Source organism: Camponotus vicinus, unplaced genomic scaffold (assembly GCF_025532165.1).
Source record: "Camponotus vicinus isolate PSW18456_S1 unplaced genomic scaffold, iyCamVici1.0 SCAF_7, whole genome shotgun sequence".
Lineage (NCBI taxonomy): Eukaryota > Metazoa > Arthropoda > Insecta > Hymenoptera > Formicidae > Camponotus > Camponotus vicinus.
This window is the reverse complement of record NW_028141979.1, coordinates 13,938,418-13,957,970: the sequence shown is the minus strand read 5'-3', so window position 1 is coordinate 13,957,970 and position 19,553 is coordinate 13,938,418. Positions and strand designations below refer to the sequence as shown.

General features: G+C 34.7%; 1 long non-coding RNA gene across 1 annotated transcript in view; it reads left to right on the top strand.

Moving 5' to 3' along the window:
* LOC145974545 (uncharacterized) overlaps positions 1-19,553 on the top strand; it is a 59,796-nt gene that overhangs the window by 20,012 nt on the left and 20,231 nt on the right. Inside the window, exon 2 of the long non-coding RNA XR_014439727.1 lies at positions 9,490-9,666. This is a non-coding gene — a long non-coding RNA (uncharacterized LOC145974545). The remainder of the gene's footprint in view (positions 1-9,489; positions 9,667-19,553) is intronic.

The window sequence follows — 19,553 nt, the reverse complement described above, 5'->3', positions numbered from 1 at the left end:
TTCAAACTTAGATCTAATGAATTTAGACGAATATCTACAAAATTTTTATGAAATTTTGATTGATATTAATATTGATGGCCTTCCCTTATTTAAAAGTAATTCAGAAAGATTTTGGCCCATTCTTGGAAAACTTGTAACATCAAAAAATGAGCCTTTTATCATAGGTATTTTTAAAGGAAACCAAGATCCTGATATGAATGACTTGCTCAATGATTTTGTGAGAGAGATGGCTGACTTACGTAGAAATGGATATGTACGAAATGGTGTGAGCTACAGATTGTCAATTAGACATTATATCTTGGATGCGCCTGCTCGATCCAAGGTGAAATGTTGCATCGAACATGGTGGCTACTGTGCTTGTGAGAAATGTGAAGTAGTTGGGGAATACATTGATAATAGAATGACTTATATGGAACTGGATGGAATTCTCAGAACAGATCAGTCCTTCCTTGATCAAGAGCAACCTTATCATCATACTGGCCGTTCACGGTTGGAAGTGATTGGAGCTGGTTTAGTTTCCCAGTTTCGTTTGGATAGTCTTCATTTGGTGTACTTTGGTGTTTTTAAACGATTAATTCTTGCTTGGAAAAAATGGAATGGACCTTGGAAGTTACATCACAATACAATAGAAAATTTCTCAGAAGTTGCTGAGGCTGAAAGGTTCCTGCCCTCGAGACTTCAACAGACCGCCAAGGATCTTAGCTGATCTTTCTTTTTACAAGGCAATTTAGACGGATATTGCTGTATGATGGTATGTTAGTTTTCAGAGACTCTGTAGCAGATGAAGTGTATAAACATTTTTTACTTTTGCACTGTGCAATTTATATTTTGAATAGCCCGCTTTTGGTGCAAATGTATTGTAACTATGCCAATACACTACTAAGAACATTTATTTCCCATTCCGCTGCTATCTATGGACAAAAATTTGTTGTTTATAATATTCACTCCTTGTCTCATCTTGCTAATGAATGCGAGGCTCATGGAAAGTTGGATGGCTTTAGTGCATTTCAGTTTGAAAATAAATTACAATCTATCAAAGCATCATTGAAGTCTGGTTACAAACCCTTGAAACAAGTAGCTTTTCGTGATTTGGAAAAGGGACAAATTGATGTTATATTAGAAAATGGAGAAAATGTAGTTGTACTTTCTTGGAAACGAAAAAAACATGTCGTAAATGAGGTTGTGGATGGGACTCAGTTCAGGAGAATCTGTGTCAATGATGTTATATTTAAATGCAATGAGAAAGATGCCTGTATTAAAACTTATAATAATACTATTGCAGTTCTTCTAAATATTGTGCATGTACAAGATAAAGTATACTTTATTGGTTTTTCCTTTTCTGTTGCTGAGGATGCATATGAATATCCTTTGCCTTCTTCTAATCTTGGAATTCTCAAAGTTGCACATCAGAATGAGGAAAGACAAATTTTTCTTCTAACCGAAATTGCATGTAAATGTTGGCTCATGCCTGATGGTGATGCTTATATATGTGTTCCTCTCTTACATAGCATGCCCTTATTCAGATAATTTTTTACAGGCTTACTGTTTTATCCGTAAGTAATTAAGATTTTTAAACATATTTCATTTTGTCACTTTTATAAATCAAACTTTGAATTAATATCTAATGTTTGTATGAAAATTTTTGTCTTTTCTTCATTAGTTGGTTTCATTAGTTGGATTTTTTAAAAACATTTCTGTACAAAGAGAAAATTCTTCATGTATGTATGTGTTTGTGTATGTTGTATGTATGTTGGTGGAAGAAAATTTTTATCATAAATTTTATCCTAAATAATACTTTTTTAACACATGTTGCTCAAAATATATATTTAAATCTGTATTTGATCAAAAAACCAATTATATAATTAGTATTATTTATTGATGTAACTTTTTGATATATTGCCTGAGAATTTTATAAAATTGTTTTTTAGTTATATTGTAATATTTATTTAATGCTTCTTTTGTTGTTTTGCAGTTTATTGTATTCAAGTATTTGAATGATGATGGTACCGAACCAAAGGACGAAGAAGATATATTTTATGATATAGGGCTTGCTAAATGGATAATTACAGAAATTGATGATAAAATGATAGCAAAAATTAAATGGCCACCATTAAATCCGTCTATCCTTGTAAAAAAGGAAGCAATATTGAAATCAGATTGGTCAGAAAAATTTATCAAAATTAAAAGATTTTATGGTAAATACTATTGTCAGTGGTTACTATCGCACATTAATATTTTTTATTAATTATATTTTTATTATTATTTCACACATAACATTAATTAATATGAAAATTAAAAAAAGAAGATTTTTAATTTACATATTAATTAATGTTATGTGTGACAAATGTATCAATATTGCTGAAAACTCAAATTCTGAAAAACAAAGATTTCTATCTTTTGATAAAATTATTTTACGTAAAGTTAAAGAAAGAATTTTAAATTAATTACTTTTAAATTACAAATTGAATATTTATATAAAAAATAAAAAATTATTGTAATGTTTTACAATATACTTAATAAGTAAAATATTAAATATATATTTTATGATTATTTTGTAATGTTTAAACGAAACAAAAAATCTTTTATTAGTTTAATATTCTTTGCTGATAGTCTGCTAAATAAGTATATTTTCATTGTCTCATTCATTTTTTCTTTTACAGCTACTTATACTGATGCTGCAAATGCTTGCAAAATGTATATAGCTGATTCGAATTATGAAACAGATAATCAATTGGGAAAAGGTTTCAGAAAAAAAAAAACCAGCTCATTTGGACTCTGAGTCATCAGATAAGGAGTTTGAGCCAGAAATTGACTTAAACTTCAACATCAAAAGAAAAATAACGATTAAGAAATCAGATTACTGTAATACTCTGAAAAAAACTTCCAATAAATCTAAAACTGCAATAAAAGCTCCTCCTCCTGTTCCATTGCCAGAAAAACCTCAGGTGTCACCTGATAAGATTACAAGACAGCATATACCTCAACTATCTAAGCAGCCTACTTTTTTGCCTTCTGTCAAAGATTCCAACAAAGACCGTGCAAATTTTCTTAAAAAAATAACTTCGCAGAAGGATGACGAAAAGAAAAGAGAAATATTTAAGAAAATAAAGCAAAAAAACAAGAAACAGAAATTTAAAGGGGAAAAACATAATTCGGAAAAGAAATCTTTCTCTTCCATCTCCACAAGGACTGTAGAACAAGATGAATTGTCAAGCTTATTTACTCCATCTAAAAATTTTGTCACAGATGAAGGAAAATCTAGAGATACTCAAGTAGTCTCGCCATCTGTCAGTGGTGAGATTTATACATCAACAAACTTGTCTACATTTAGTCCCGCCAGTAGTCATACCTCTTCTCAGTCGGCTTGTCATAATTTCTTTACAAATCACGGAGAAAATTTATATACAGGGCGATCCTGAAAAACGATCCGTCTATAAAATGACATATTCCTGACACCATTCTAAGACAATTTTTCCTTTACCAAAATTTGATTTGAAGCGTAGTTTTTGAATTATGAGCAAAAATAGTTAGTAAATCACGCGTCGGGTACAGAAGGCAGGCAGGAGCGGCGCGGCGTGCCGCGAGCGCGGGCGCAGCTGAGCGCCCGACGGGTGATTATCACCGCATGAGTCGCTAACTATTTTATCTTATAACATAAAATTATGCTTTAAATAAAATTTTGGTAAAGAAGAAAATGTCTTAGAATTACGTCAGAAATACGTGTTGCTTAAAATAACGTTATTTTAATAATGAAAAGTTGTTCCGGATCGCCGGCCGTCCGACGTTGCAATCAGCTGATTGCTACACGCGATGTGTGTATGGCGGAGTGTGTGCGTAAGAGAGAGAGAGAAAGAGAGAGAAAGAGGGAGAGAGGGAGGGTAGGAGGGACAGACATTCATACACACGCACGCACTTTTTTTCTCGCTCTCTTTCTCTCTTTTACGCAACACTCATACACTCTCTCATTCAGTCTCTCACTCACACTCTCTCGGTCACTCACTCACTCACTCACCTGCTTACTCACTTGCTCATTCACCTTGTAGCAGCGTAGCGAATCTTCATGCTATGTATTGTTGTATCTGCTGCACGGTTATGATTGCTAGAGATGCGCGACACATTGAAATTTTTTCGATTATTAGTCTCACACTCGATTGACACAATACAGATTACGCGATAACGAGTTTACTGTTTATTCACTCACTATTGATTTATCGATACCAAAAATTACTTTCAAAGAAACGCGAATGCAAACAGCACATGACTCGACGCGAAGCGACGGACCGCGGAGACTGCGCGACCACAAGAGTTATGTTGCCAGAAACGCGACACGCGACATCTAACAAACGACTTGCGCGTGGCGCGTGATTGACGCGAGATAAGACGAACGATCGGGTAAAACCTTCGCATTGCGAATGCGGTAGGAAACATGAAACGTATAATGACATACTTAAAAAATTAATTATTTATTATAAATAATAACTATTAATAATTTCAAATTATAATAAATAATTATTATTTTAAAAAGCATGTGTTATACGTTATTACGTTTTCGAAATTATTGCATTCACGATGCGAAGATTTAAGTCAATCGCAAGAATAATGTAATTAAAATTACATTTGGAAAAATTTATTTTTATTCTGCTCACAATGAAATGTTCCAACGTGAAAATGTATTGGTCGCTCTGAAAAGAGCGGATTGACTAAAAAAAATTTTAAAGCAGATGCTCAAAATGCCCGCCATCCATCCTAATGCAAGCTCTCATGCGTTTTAATAAGTTTCTTTCGACGTTTTCCATTATTTCTTCGTCAATATTCCAAATAGCGAATCGTAATCTTGTCTCCAGATCTTCAATATCTTCGGGAAGCGTTTTATAAATTACTTCCTTGCAGTATCCCCATAAGAAAAAATCTAGAGGATTGAGATCCGGAGATCTTGCGGGCCAACGTATCGGGCCGTACCGACCCATCCAGCGTCCGGGAAAATTCTCGTTTAAGTAATTCGTAACGATCCTGGCGTTGTGTGGCCCAGCACCGTCTTGTTGGAAGATAATATCGTTTCTTTCAAATAATGGCACATCTTCTAAGAAATGTGGTAGATTTTCTGTTAATAAATCGACGTAGATTCTTCCAGTTAAAATATCTGGAAGAATAACTGGACCAAGTATTTCAGTGCCCATTATTCCAGCCCATACATTAATCTTCCAACGAGTTTGAAAATTTCGAAATCGCGTGACTCTGGGATTTTCTTCGCTCCAAAAGTGCATATTATGCACATTAAAAATTCCTTCTTGTGTGAATAGCGATTCATCGCTGAATATCACACGAGAGGAATATCTGGGATCTCGATCGACGTTTCGCAGAAAATTTTCGCAAAACGTTCGTCTTGATAATCGCAGGCTTATTGATTGCATCATCGATCGTGCGTCTAATTTATACGATCTTCGCTGGGGGTCTATGCCCCTCCTCGCCTCCCGCGACCAATCACTAATTAGCGTCCGCTACATTCGCGATTGGTCGCGGGAGGCGAGGAGGGGCATAGATCCTCAGCGAAGATCGTATAAATTAGACGCACGATCGATGATGCAATCAATAAGCCTGCGATTATCAGCGATTATCAATAAGCGCGAAGAAGATATGGCAGCGTACACAAGTCAAGAATATTATGACATGCTGATGGCACTTGGCGAGTGTCACGGGCAGCAAAACCCTGCTGCAAGAAGATACGCCGAATTATATCCAAACCGAAGACATCCATCGGGTCGCGTCATACTTAGAGCAGCTCAAAGACTGTATGATACTGGCAGTGTCCTGCCGAACAAACACGACGCTGGGAGAAATCGCGATGTTAGAAATGTACGGAACACGGAGAGAGTTATACGTACTTTTGAGGATAATCCCGAAACAAGTATTCGGGTAGTTGCTCGAGAACACGATTTATCCTATACAATCGTACAAAGAATATTAAAAGAAGAAAAGTTGCACGCGTTTCATTATACACGCGTGCAGCATTTACGACCAGCAGATTACCCTGCAAGACGAACGTTTTGCGAAAATTTTCTGCGAAACGTCGATCGAGATCCCAGATATTCCTCTCGTGTGATATTCAGCGATGAATCGCTATTCACACAAGAAGGAATTTTTAATGTGCATAATATGCACTTTTGGAGCGAAGAAAATCCCAGAGTCACGCGATTTCGAAATTTTCAAACTCGTTGGAAGATTAATGTATGGGCTGGAATAATGGGCACTGAAATACTTGGTCCAGTTATTCTTCCAGATATTTTAACTGGAAGAATCTACGTCGATTTATTAACAGAAAATCTACCACATTTCTTAGAAGATGTGCCATTATTTGAAAGAAACGATATTATCTTCCAACAAGACGGTGCTGGGCCACACAACGCCAGGATCGTTACGAATTACTTAAACGAGAATTTTCCCGGACGCTGGATGGGTCGGTACGGCCCGATACGTTGGCCCGCAAGATCTCCGGATCTCAATCCTCTAGATTTTTTCTTATGGGGATACTGCAAGGAAGTAATTTATAAAACGCTTCCCGAAGATATTGAAGATCTGGAGACAAGATTACGATTCGCTATTTGGAATATTGACGAAGAAATAATGGAAAACGTCGAAAGAAACTTATTAAAACGCATGAGAGCTTGCATTAGGATGGATGGCGGGCATTTTGAGCATCTGCTTTAAAATTTTTTTTAGTCAATCCGCTCTTTTCAGAGCGACCAATACATTTTCACGTTGGAACATTTCATTGTGAGCAGAATAAAAATAAATTTTTCCAAATGTAATTTTAATTACATTATTCTTGCGATTGACTTAAATCTTCGCATCGTGAATGCAATAATTTCGAAAACGTAATAACGTATAACACATGCTTTTTAAAATAATAATTATTTATTATAATTTGAAATTATTAATAGTTATTATTTATAATAAATAATTAATTTTTTAAGTATGTCATTATACGTTTCATGTTTCCTACCGCATTCGCAATGCGAAGGTTTTACCCGATCGTTCGTCTTATCTCGCGTCAATCACGCGCCACGCGCAAGTCGTTTGTTAGATGTCGCGTGTCGCGTTTCTGGCAACATAACTCTTGTGGTCGCGCAGTCTCCGCGGTCCGTCGCTTCGCGTCGAGTCATGTGCTGTTTGCATTCGCGTTTCTTTGAAAGTAATTTTTGGTATCGATAAATCAATAGTGAGTGAATAAACAGTAAACTCGTTATCGCGTAATCTGTATTGTGTCAATCGAGTGTGAGACTAATAATCGAAAAAATTTCAATGTGTCGCGCATCTCTAGCAATCATAACCGTGCAGCAGATACAACAATACATAGCATGAAGATTCGCTACGCTGCTACAAGGTGAATGAGCAAGTGAGTAAGCAGGTGAGTGAGTGAGTGAGTGACCGAGAGAGTGTGAGTGAGAGACTGAATGAGAGAGTGTATGAGTGTTGCGTAAAAGAGAGAAAGAGAGCGAGAAAAAAAGTGCGTGCGTGTGTATGAATGTCTGTCCCTCCTACCCTCCCTCTCTCCCTCTTTCTCTCTCTTTCTCTCTCTCTCTTACGCACACACTCCGCCATACACACATCGCGTGTAGCAATCAGCTGATTGCAACGTCGGACGGCCGGCGATCCGGAACAACTTTTCATTATTAAAATAACGTTATTTTAAGCAACACGTATTTCTGACGTAATTCTAAGACATTTTCTTCTTTACCAAAATTTTATTTAAAGCATAATTTTATGTTATAAGATAAAATAGTTAGCGACTCATGCGGTGATAATCACCCGTCGGGCGCTCAGCTGCGCCCGCGCTCGCGGCACGCCGCGCCGCTCCTGCCTGCCTTCTGTACCCGACGCGTGATTTACTAACTATTTTTGCTCATAATTCAAAAACTACGCTTCAAATCAAATTTTGATAAAGGAAAAATTGTCTTAGAATGGTGTCAGGAATATGTCATTTTATAGACGGATCGTTTTTCAGGATCGCCCTGTATGTCAAGTGTTTCAGAAAATACTAATACTCAATCCACATCAATGGAAGATGAAATTATTAGTAAGTATAAGTTGCATATTTTTTTTTGTATTTTTTCGTAAATTGTAGAATTATTTTATTAATTTGTAGAATAATTTCTCAATTTTTAGACTTTTTATTGGAAAACCTGATTCGTAAAGAATTTAGTGTAATAAACAAAGAAATTAGCACTATAAGTAGCAAGATGGATATATGTTTAATGAACCAGGAAAAGCTGAACCATTTTTTATTGCCTGGTGAAAAAATTATAAAAAACCACCAAATTTTCCATCGCTTCCAGTGAATACTGAAGCGCAGCTGAACTGTCTTGAAAATTTCTTAAGAAATGATGGCAACTTGTCTGCAACAGTAAGTGTTTTTGCAATATTATTTTATTATTTTACAAGTTTGTTGTATAAATGTGTTTCATCTCTCTTTTGTTTTTTTTCTTATTTTAGTCCATATATTTTTCCAAATATGTTGACCCTGCTAGTCTTGAGAATTCCGTGAGAAAAATTATGTCAAAAATTCTTACAAATACTTTGGCTCAAGACTTTAGTTTTCAAGGTCGAGGAAACAAACGTAAATTTCAAGCGCTAAAAATTTGGGATGTTATACAAGGTATGTTTTTAAATAAATTTATTATTTGTGTTTTTAAGCTTAAAGAGATACATATTTTATAATATACATATTGTAATGTTATTATTCTTATCTACTTAATTCTGTGTCTCTAAATATTTAGTTTTAATTGACTTGCATTTGTATTGTCATTATAACATAACATAATGGAATGAGCCTTCAAGGAATAGGCTGACCAAGGCTGCGGTTGAGAAGACGCTCTGGATGCTTTGAAGCATTTGATTGACCAATCAGGATAAAAGGAGTAAAGATTTTTTTAACCTGATTAGTCAATCAAACGCTTCACAGCATACAGAGCGTCTCCCCGACCGTAACCTAAGTTATGCAAGAATAATAGTTTTATAAAATAAGAATGGATATCTTTATTACAAGTTTCTTAGCTTGGTTTGGTGAGATGAGATCATTGCTAAACAATCGAAAACATTGCGATAAAGACAGATATCTGTGTTTTATAAGACTGTTCTTTTTTTATTACAAGTTGTTTATAGGTTTTTATAAAGAAGATTTTACTCTAGTATGTTTATATAACTTAATATATATTGTTAATATAAGGAAATAAATGTAATGCTTTTATTATTTCGCCTTTTTTTATATTGTGATTTTTTTTCTTTAAATTAGAGGATAGTTGGTTTATAAATTTTAAAATATAACTATTTTTTAGTTTGACACTTTAAACAGATTATTTTGAGACTAACATATATAAACACACTATAGTGCATACGTTAGTCAGAAAATAATCTGTTTAAAATATAAAACCAAAAAATTGTTATATGCACTGCAGACTATGGTGTAATAAATAATAATTTTTTAAATTTTAGGTGCTCTATTGCAAAGTTTTGAAGGTGAAGCATTGATTGACAACTGCCGAAGTTTTGAAGGTGAAGCATTGATTGACAACTGCCGAAAAAGTGGCTGGTTCGTGGCTTGCGAATGCAAAATGGCGTCAACAGAGTGACGGTACATCCTTGCGTCAAAGACCGCCAAAGGATAATTAAGTATGTTTAAATAGCTGGCTTCAATTTAAAAAATATTTAAATAAATATTTAAATTTTAGATTTTAAAACATTTTTAGGCTAATGAATAATATGAATACAGTATAGTGTGATAACTAGCAACTTTTTAATTTCAGATGCCTCCATGTACTCATTTATGTAACTTAATATGTATTGTTAATATAAAGAAATAAATGTAATGCTTTTATTAACAAAATTATAACAAAATTATAACAACTATATATCAATATGGTAATGGTATATTTTATATTCTTTTAGCTATTCTTTGACTAAGACATTTACTTCTATCAAAGCTTTAAATAATTTATATTTCAGATAATCTCTCAATTAGGAGGTAAAAATTTCTTATTTACAGTTGTATACATGTTGTTCAAAGTTTCACATAACTTCAAATCGAATTTGTATCAAATTCCCAGTGAGAAATGTTGGTCGAATCGATGTAGATTCGACCAACATTTCTCACTGGGATTGATATTGAATCGAGGTAGATTCGATTTAAGGTTATCTGAAACTTTAATAAGTTATCTACAGCTTTGATAATAAATGTCATAGTTAAAGTATAGGTTCCTAAAATATTCCCTTAATAATATATCGGCAAATATTAGAATCAAGGGTGGGGGGCGATTTTCTTTTAGCGTCGAAAAAATATCGAAATTATGGACATGATCGAATCGAAATCGATCTTTAAATCGATGTGATTTCGACAAATGCTTTCGACATCAAATCGACATCGATACGAAATTTATTTCTCACTGGGATATAATTGTGTACATATGGATAAAACTGTAATAAAAATATTTATATGACAATGATAATGATAAAAATATTTATATAATAAAAGAAAGGTAGAAAATCAAAATAAAAGAACTGTGTCCTGAATAGGGCCATGTGACGAACACTGATGATTTATATATTAGCACAGTATATACAGATGATTTATTAGCACAGTATATATAGTAGCGCAACTCTCTCGATTTTGTGTTGGCCAAAACAGAGTGTGCATGCGCGAAATAAGTAAGTTGGTTAGTAACGCCATCTGAACTTTTATCTCGCTTACTCTTTTCGTTTTTGTTCTCTCTCTCACACATTTAAATGCCTAATTAAATGCAGTTAAAGAAAACACATAATTGTTTCGAAAAAAAAATGTAATTTGCAATTACATTTTTTTTCTTAAAAATGACTATGTGTTTTCTTTACACCAATTGATTCCTTTCATTATTTTGTACATAAAAGTATTAAGGTAAGATAATCGAAAAATGAATATTTTACAAGATATTTTACAGTTTATGTAAAATTAAGAAATTATTTCAAGTCTCATAACTCGGAAAGTACTTAATGAAAACTAACTTAATTATAGTGTTTTGGAAATCTCTCGAGATGAGCTAAGAGAATATGCAAAAGCATATAGGGTGCCCCATTTAAAAAGTTGGAAGTGATCTTCACGTGACTTTCAGCTGACTCTTCAAGGTCAAACTAATGGCACCGTCCCATGTCCCCCTTGAAACCATATAACTTTTGTCTGAAACATTTTTTTCTACAATCAAAATTAAAAAAGTTATTCGGGGTGATCGATTAAAATGGGACACCCTGTATACAATATATATACAGGGTGTCCCAAAAGTCCCGATACGGTCGAATATTTCATAAACTATGCACTTTAGAAAGAAATGTTTCAGACAAAAGTTGTATAGCTTGAAGGGTGCCATAAGATGGTGGCAATGATTTGACCTTGGAGAGTCATTTGAAGGTCACGTGAAGGTCACCGTCAATTTCTTAAATGGAACCCTCCATTTTTTATTGCATATTCTTGTAGCTTATCTCGAGGACTTTCCAAAACGCTATAATAAAATATTTTTCCTCAAGTACTTTTTGAGTTATAAGGCTTGAAATAATTTCTTAATTTTACATAAACCGTAAAATATCTTGTAAAATATTCATTTTTCGATTATCTAACCTTAATACTTTTCTATACAAAATAATGAGAGGAATCAATTGGTGTAAAGAAAACACATAATTGTTTCGAAAAAGAAAAATGTAATTTGCAATTAAAAATTACATTTTTTTTTCGAAACAATTATGTGTTTTCTTTACACCAATTGATTCCTCTCATTATTTTGTATAGAAAAGTATTAAGGTTAGATAATCGAAAAATGAATATTTTACAAGATATTTTACGGTTTATGTAAAATTAAGAAATGATTTCAAGCCTTATAACTCAAAAAGTACTTGAGGGAAAAATATTTTATTATAGCGTTTTGGAAAGTCCTCGAGATAAGCTACAAGAATATGCAATAAAAAATGGAGGGTTCTATTTAAGAAATTGACGGTGACCTTCACGTGACCTTCAAATGACTCTCCAAGGTCAAATCATTGCCACCATCTTATGGCCCCCTTCAAGCTATACAACTTTTGTCTGAAACATTTCTTTCTAAAGTGCATAGTTTATGAAATATTCGACCGTATCGGGACTTTTGGGACACCCTGTATATATGTATATATACAGGGTGATTCTGAACAGACGTTTGTCTTTAAAAAGATAAATTGTCGAGTCTATTCTAAGACGATTTTCCCTTTACCAAAATTGTCTACGAGGCTTAGTTTTTAAATTATTAAATAAAATAGTTCGCGAATTACGGAACGAGTACAAGAGGTAGACAGGGACGGCGCAACTCACCATCCGATACAGGCGATCATGTGGGGCGCGCGACGCGATCAGCTGATTGCTGCACACGATGAGTGTAACAATCAGTGTGTGTGTGTGTGTGTGTGTGTGTGTGTGTGTGTGTGTGTGTGTGTGTGTGTGTGTGTGTGTGTGTGTGTGTGTGTGTGTGGGGTGTATTTATGCACGCGTATCCACACATGCACCGTACTCTCTCTCTTTCTCTCTCTCTCTCTCTCTTTCTCCCTCTTTCTCTCACTCTCTCACTCACTCACTCACTCACTTATTCTTACCTTAATAATGAGATTCTTCATACTGCTGATAAATAGCAGTGCCCAGTGTGTTGCACGATAATAATCGTCGTCGACGAGACGTCGTTTCTTCAACACGCAGTCTGACACAAATAAGCGAAGTTTTTTCTTTCATCACTTTCGACACTTTTACAAATTTACTCGCGCACTTAATCACTCACGATTGATAAAAGGAGGAATTTACCAACGGTTACGGTACGAATTTAATAAACGGTTAACGCATTTAATTATTAATTACACACTCGATTAAAGAAACGCGTTAACAGAACGCGATACTCGATGCAAAGCGCGCGACGCGACGACCGACGACAAGCAGGTCAGGTTAGTACTAGCGCGTAATGCTACACGTTTATGTTTGGCAGCGCTAGAGGCGCTAGTACTAACCTGACCTGCTTGTCGTCGGTCGTCGCGTCGCGCGCTTTGCATCGAGTATCGCGTTCTGTTAACGCGTTTCTTTAATCGAGTGTGTAATTAATAATTAAATGCGTTAACCGTTTATTAAATTCGTACCGTAACCGTTGGTAAATTCCTCCTTTTATCGTTCAATCGTGAGTGATTAAGTGCGCGAATAAATTTGTAAAAGTGTCGAAAGTGATGAAAGAAAAAACTTCGCTTATTTGTGTCAGACTGCGTGTTGAAGAAACGACGTCTCGTCGACGACGATTATTATCGTGCAACACACTGGGCACTGCTATTTATCAGCAGTATGAAGAATCTCATTATTAAGGTAAGAATAAGTGAGTGAGTGAGTGAATGAGAGAGTGAGAGAGAAAGAGGGAGAAAGAGAGAGAGAGAGAGAGAAAGAGAGAGAGTACGGTGCATGTGTGGATACGCGTGCATAAATACACCCCACACACACACACACACACACACACACACACACACACACACACACACACACACACACACACACACTGATTGTTACACTCATCGTGTGCAGCAATCAGCTGATCGCGTCGCGCGCCCCACATGATCGCCTGTATCGGATGGTGAGTTGCGCCGTCCCTGTCTACCTCTTGTACTCGTTCCGTAATTCGCGAACTATTTTATTTAATAATTTAAAAACTAAGCCTCGTAGACAATTTTGGTAAAGGGAAAATCGTCTCAGAATAGACTCGACAATTTATCTTTTTAAAGACAAACGTCTGTTCAGAATCACCCTGTATATATATATATATATATATATATATTTATTTATTTATTTATTTTTAAATATAATATATACTTATTTTCTTACATTGATATATTTATAATATATATAGATGGTTGCAATGGGTGCAAGCATGTGAAAGATTAGATTTGAAATCAAAAGGCCCAGAATATGCAAGTCAAAACTGTCGTTTGTGCCATTTACATTTTGAAGAAAAATGGTACATCAATAAAATCAAAGCTCGTCTTCACCCAGATGCTGTACTCACAAAATTTTCTGGGTCAACTTTTGACAAAAAGTAAGTTTACATTTTCAAAAATCAAGTTATTCATATATGCTTGAAATAGAGTCTGTTTTTTATAATAAGAATATACAACATTTAATATCCCACACAGCACATGATATTATTCGAATATTCTATACTCATACTGTAAATATACGTTAGAGATGTAATATACTGAGAATATTCCCATAACATCTCTTGTTGTACATTATTTTTCATATATTCTCACAATATACTTTGAATATCTCGTATTAGTATATTCTTTCTCATATATTTTCAGGATATTCTATAATATTGTATGTGTTTCTTCATTTTGCCGCTACGCGCGCCACCAAATTCGTACTTAATTTTTGATAAAATGGACATAAAAGACTGATACTAACATGAGTTTCAAAGTTTCTTCTTTTTTCTTTTTAGTCAGTTTAATTTATAATAAACTGACTTAATTTAAAATTTTTCATTTGTTTAGTAATCTGGATTCCTTGTTGGGATTCAGAATATTCAACATATTATTTGAAATTAAAATGAGAAATAGTGTGTGTGCGTTTACTGCATTTATTAAAAGTATTTCGATTACATATGAATATACTATATGATATACTATATGAATATATATACATATAATACATACAAGAGATATATCGTTAACATTCTACAGGGTGTCAGGAAAATTTTCGCAGTCCTGAAGTGTGAAGGTAGATTGGCTCAAATTACGAAGGAAGGTCCTATACTATTTTGCGATATTCGCAATAATTAACGAAAAATTAATTAAAGAAGATCGGCCAATCTGCGTGAGTAGAAGCGCGCGGCGACGAGAGTCGTCCCACTGTAACCTTATACTAGGCGCGCGGCGAAGCGGTGAGTGAAGAAGGAGTGGTGAGTGAGGCCCGGATTCACCATTCCTTCCCCACTCACCGCTTCGCCGCGCGCCTAGTATAAGGTTACAGTGGGACGACTCTCGTCGCCGCGCGCTTCTACTCACGTAGATTGGCCGATCTTCTTCAATTAATTTTTCGTTAATCAAAATAGGCGGACATTAGAACATTCTTAGTATATACTTAGTATATCATAGTATGTATCTCAAATGTTCTGAGAATATATGCATTGTACTTTTGCGATATTCTTCGAACATTCTCAGTATCTACACGGTGAGTCATTTTAATCTATAATCCCAATTATCTCGTTGGCAAAGCATGACAGAGAAAAAATTTTCCCACAAAAGTTGTTTGTTTCTTTGGGGGCCATAAGATGGCACCATTGGTTTGACCTTGAAGAGTCATTTGAAGGTCACGTGAAGGTCACCTTCAATTTCTTAAATGGAACCTACATTTTCTCATTACATATTCTTGTAGCTTATCTCGAGAGCTTTCCAAAACACTATAATTAAGTATTTTTCTCTCAAGTACTTATTGAGTTATGAGGCTTGAAATAATTTCTTAATTTTACATAAACCGTAAAATATCTTGTAAAATATTCATTTTTCGATTATCTTACCTTAATACTTTTATGTACAAAATAATGAGAGGAATTAATTGGTGTAAAGAAAACACATAGTTGTTTTTAAGAAAAAATATGGAATTGTCAATTGCAAATTACATATTTTTTCTTCAAAACAACTATGTGTTTTCTTTACACCAATTGATTCCTCTCATTATTTTGTACATAAAAGTATTAAGGTAAGATAATCGAAAAATGAATATTTTACAAGATATTTTACGGTTTATGTGAAATTAAGAAATTATTTCAAGCCTCATAACTCAATAAGTACTTGAGGGAAAAATACTTATTTATAGTGTTTTGGAAAGCTCTCGAGATAAGCTACAAGAATATGTAATGAGAAAATGTAGGTTCCATTTAAGAAATTGAAGGTGACCTTCACGTGACCTTCAAATGACTCTTCAAGGTCAAACCAATGGTGCCATCTTATGGCCCCCAAAGAAACAAACAACTTTTGTGGGAAAATTTTTTCTCTGTCATGCTTTGCCAACGAGATAATTGGGATTATAGATTAAAATGACTCACCGTGTATATGTGCTGTTAGGGTAATTATGTTCAATTATAACTTCCTTCAAATTAATGTACAGATTTTATGCAGTTGTTATTTTCATATATTTTATTGTCATTTTTAATTTTATAACTATAATTATTAATTGATTTTCTATTTCTTTTTATTCTTCTTGATATCTAATATATTTGGGAATATTATAGGAGTCCAGCAAGATCCAGTATCCCCACAGCAATTCAATCGAAGAAAACAGTCCTCGAAAAAGAAAATTGCGCATGAAGATCAAGAAATTAAAAGCGCAAAACAAATCGTTAGGTGAAACAGTTAGACTTCGAATGGAGAAAAAGAAACAAACAAGAAAAGCAACGGTTAAAGAAGAGGCCGAATATGAAATTTTAAGGAATTTAGGCTATAAGTTATTATCTAAAAATTTTGCCAAGTTATTATCTGCGCAAATTGATAGACAAATCAAAAGCAAACGTGATATAAGATACTATCCTGACTTCAAAAAATTTGCTTTATCTTTATATTTTTTAAGTCCGCAAAATTATAGAAAACTAAAAGAATCAATTGCTTTGCCTTCCGTAAGCAACTACAATTATTTACAAATTTCACTACAATTATTCACTATAATTATTTACAAATTTATTACAATTATTTACTCGTGGAATATTGTACCCGGCAAATAATAAAATTTTTGACGCTCTTGCCATAAAATTACTGCTATTAATAGAGCTCCATTGCATATTGTGTGCATATGAAATGAATTGAATGATTTAAAAGCTATGATATGAATGATTTAAAAGCTCATTTATTTTATAATGTATCTAATTAATATAATGTAATTAATTAATATAATGTATGTAATTATAGGGTCGTGCGGTGGTAGTCGCTCTATCACCGCCCGTGTGTTCGTCATTTCGCCGCTAAGGGAAGATAGTGATTCCCTAGTGCTGTGTATGTTCGCACGCTCGCCGGGTGAAGGATCCGCTGAATTGAAGAGAGAGAGAGTGTGGAGCTATATACAGTTTATTCAAGTCTATTTACAATGGTCCTGATAAGGACCGTTTATATACGAGCGTTCTCGGTAGGAGATTCGTGGGGTCGTCTTGGTAAATTTTATTGGCCCCCAGGAGTGGTTGTTATTCTCGTCCACGAGGCTTCCGGTCAGCTCGGTCTGCGTAGCTGTCGTAGTGCTCGCTTCCCAGTCGGAATCCGATTGGGTGCCTTGCTCTGTGGTTAAGTTGCTTGCCTGCGTTCCCCTGTGGATACGGCTTAAGGGATTGGTTTGCGTCCCTTGAGTCGTCCTTGTCCGTGATGAAGGAGGCAGTGGTGATAGCGGCTTGAGAACCGCCCAAGGTCCAGTTGGCGAGGTATATCGCCGGATACGTATGTCCCAGGTTTCCAGGAGTTGACGAGGAGGCCTGGTCAAGCGTGGAGGCTCCAACGTAATTGGCCGCAAGACCCACGGCAGAAGCTCGAAGGAGACTCGTTTCTCCGGTTCTGCACCTCCTCTCCACGGCTGCTGTATCGGCCCGGGTGATCAGGGCGTAGACACTAGCCGTGGTATCTGACTCCGCCGGTGACGAATGTCGTCGAGGCGTAAGCCTTGTTGCCGAAAGGTTACACGTAATCAAAGACTCCGATTTCAAAAGAGTTTCTGCAGCTACTGGTCTTTTACTGAGCGATCGCACTCTGAGAGCCAGCGCACAAACATTGCCGTAGCGCCTTACGCCAACTTACGTAAGAACCTTATGTTACATGTCATGTAACATAAGGTCATGTACGTAAGGTGGTCATGGCGTAAGGCACTACGGCAATGTTTGTGCGCTAGCCCTGAGACTTAGTGAGCTGAGACTCGATGTTCCGTCGCTGCGTTCGTCCTTATATACAGAGGCTGCCGCGCAAGGCTACCAGATTGCATACGCTGCGTCCAGCGGCGGCACGATTTGTATCCCCACCACTTTCGCGCACTAAGTCATAAGCTCTCATCCGTGTACGCTCGACGTTCAGTCATCTTCGGTTTACAGAGAAAGACGGATAGATTAGCTTCTGTCCCCTTCTCTCCTGAGAGGTCTATTGTATCTTACCTATCTCTCTGAATACAATAGCTATGTGATCCTCGAAATCTCGAGCTGGCGAGTTGGCGATGCAAGTTGCAATTTTTATCTAAATTTCTCCACTCTTGGCCAATATGTACGCTTTTTTATTAAAAAAAAATTTCTTTAAAAAAATAATTGTAATAAAATAATATTTAAATTTATTTTAATAGAATTGTATTTTGTTATTATTATTTTGTATTAATGTATGACGTACATCTTGTTGCTCAACGGAAACCGCGAGAAGGTGGTGGTCTCTTCCGTTAAAAAGGAAATGTAAAAAATTTAATAAATGAATAATAAAAATAAAATTAAATTAAAATAATAAAATAATGATAAATAATAAATAAAAATAAAAAATAAAATTATAATAAAATAATAAAATATAATCAATTTTCTAATTGATAAAAGGTCAAAATATTATTTCACATTTCCTTACATACATATATACACACACACACACACACACACACACACACACACACATATACATATATATACATATATATCTTTACACACTTATTTTTTAAGTGATGTATATAAAAATATATTTTAAAATTATTTATCGCAGGAAGGGCCTGCTACGTCAGCATCCGCATGGACTTTTAAATTGTTTTTATTAGCGGCATATAATTTATCCGCCGACATAAGAGATAAATGCTCTTCATTAATGAGCATATTTAAAGCTGTTTCTCCTCTAGTTTTTAATGCAGACTTAAACACACAAATAACATTAACGGAAACCGTTGAAAAGCTATTACGTGTTTTCGTTTTTAAATTGTTCAAAAGAGAAAACATTCTCTCAGGATCGGCATTAGAATTCGGAAGCGTTCGAATAGTATTTATAATATTCGTTAAATTGGAATATTTAGGAACATTATTCGTGTGCCGACGTTGTAAAATTGCTTTCCACATATTGTCAAAATTTAATTTAGAAAAATTTTGTTTTTCTTCCACTGTAAGGTCTGATGCTAATGCAATCCATTCTTTTTTTAAAGCATCTTCATCAAAACCGCCGAGAGTTTTAGCTACGAGAGAAACATCATCAAATGATGTTTGTCTATTATTATCGAATAAACTTACAGATGGTTGAAAAACTTGTAACTTTAATAAAAATTCATTATTTATAGGTAACCTTTTACAAATTTCTTCTGCAGCAGTCACATAAAATGTTAAACAGTTCTCTCGAACAATTTTAACTGTTTATGTGATCTTTCAACGTTAATTCGTTCAGATATTCCTCACATTCTGATCCCAAAATAATTTCATTAATAGGTTTTTGATTTTCTTTTAATGAGAATATAATATTTGAAGAAAATGGTTTTAAATATTCTTCTTTTATAAAATTTCGACAGATTTGGA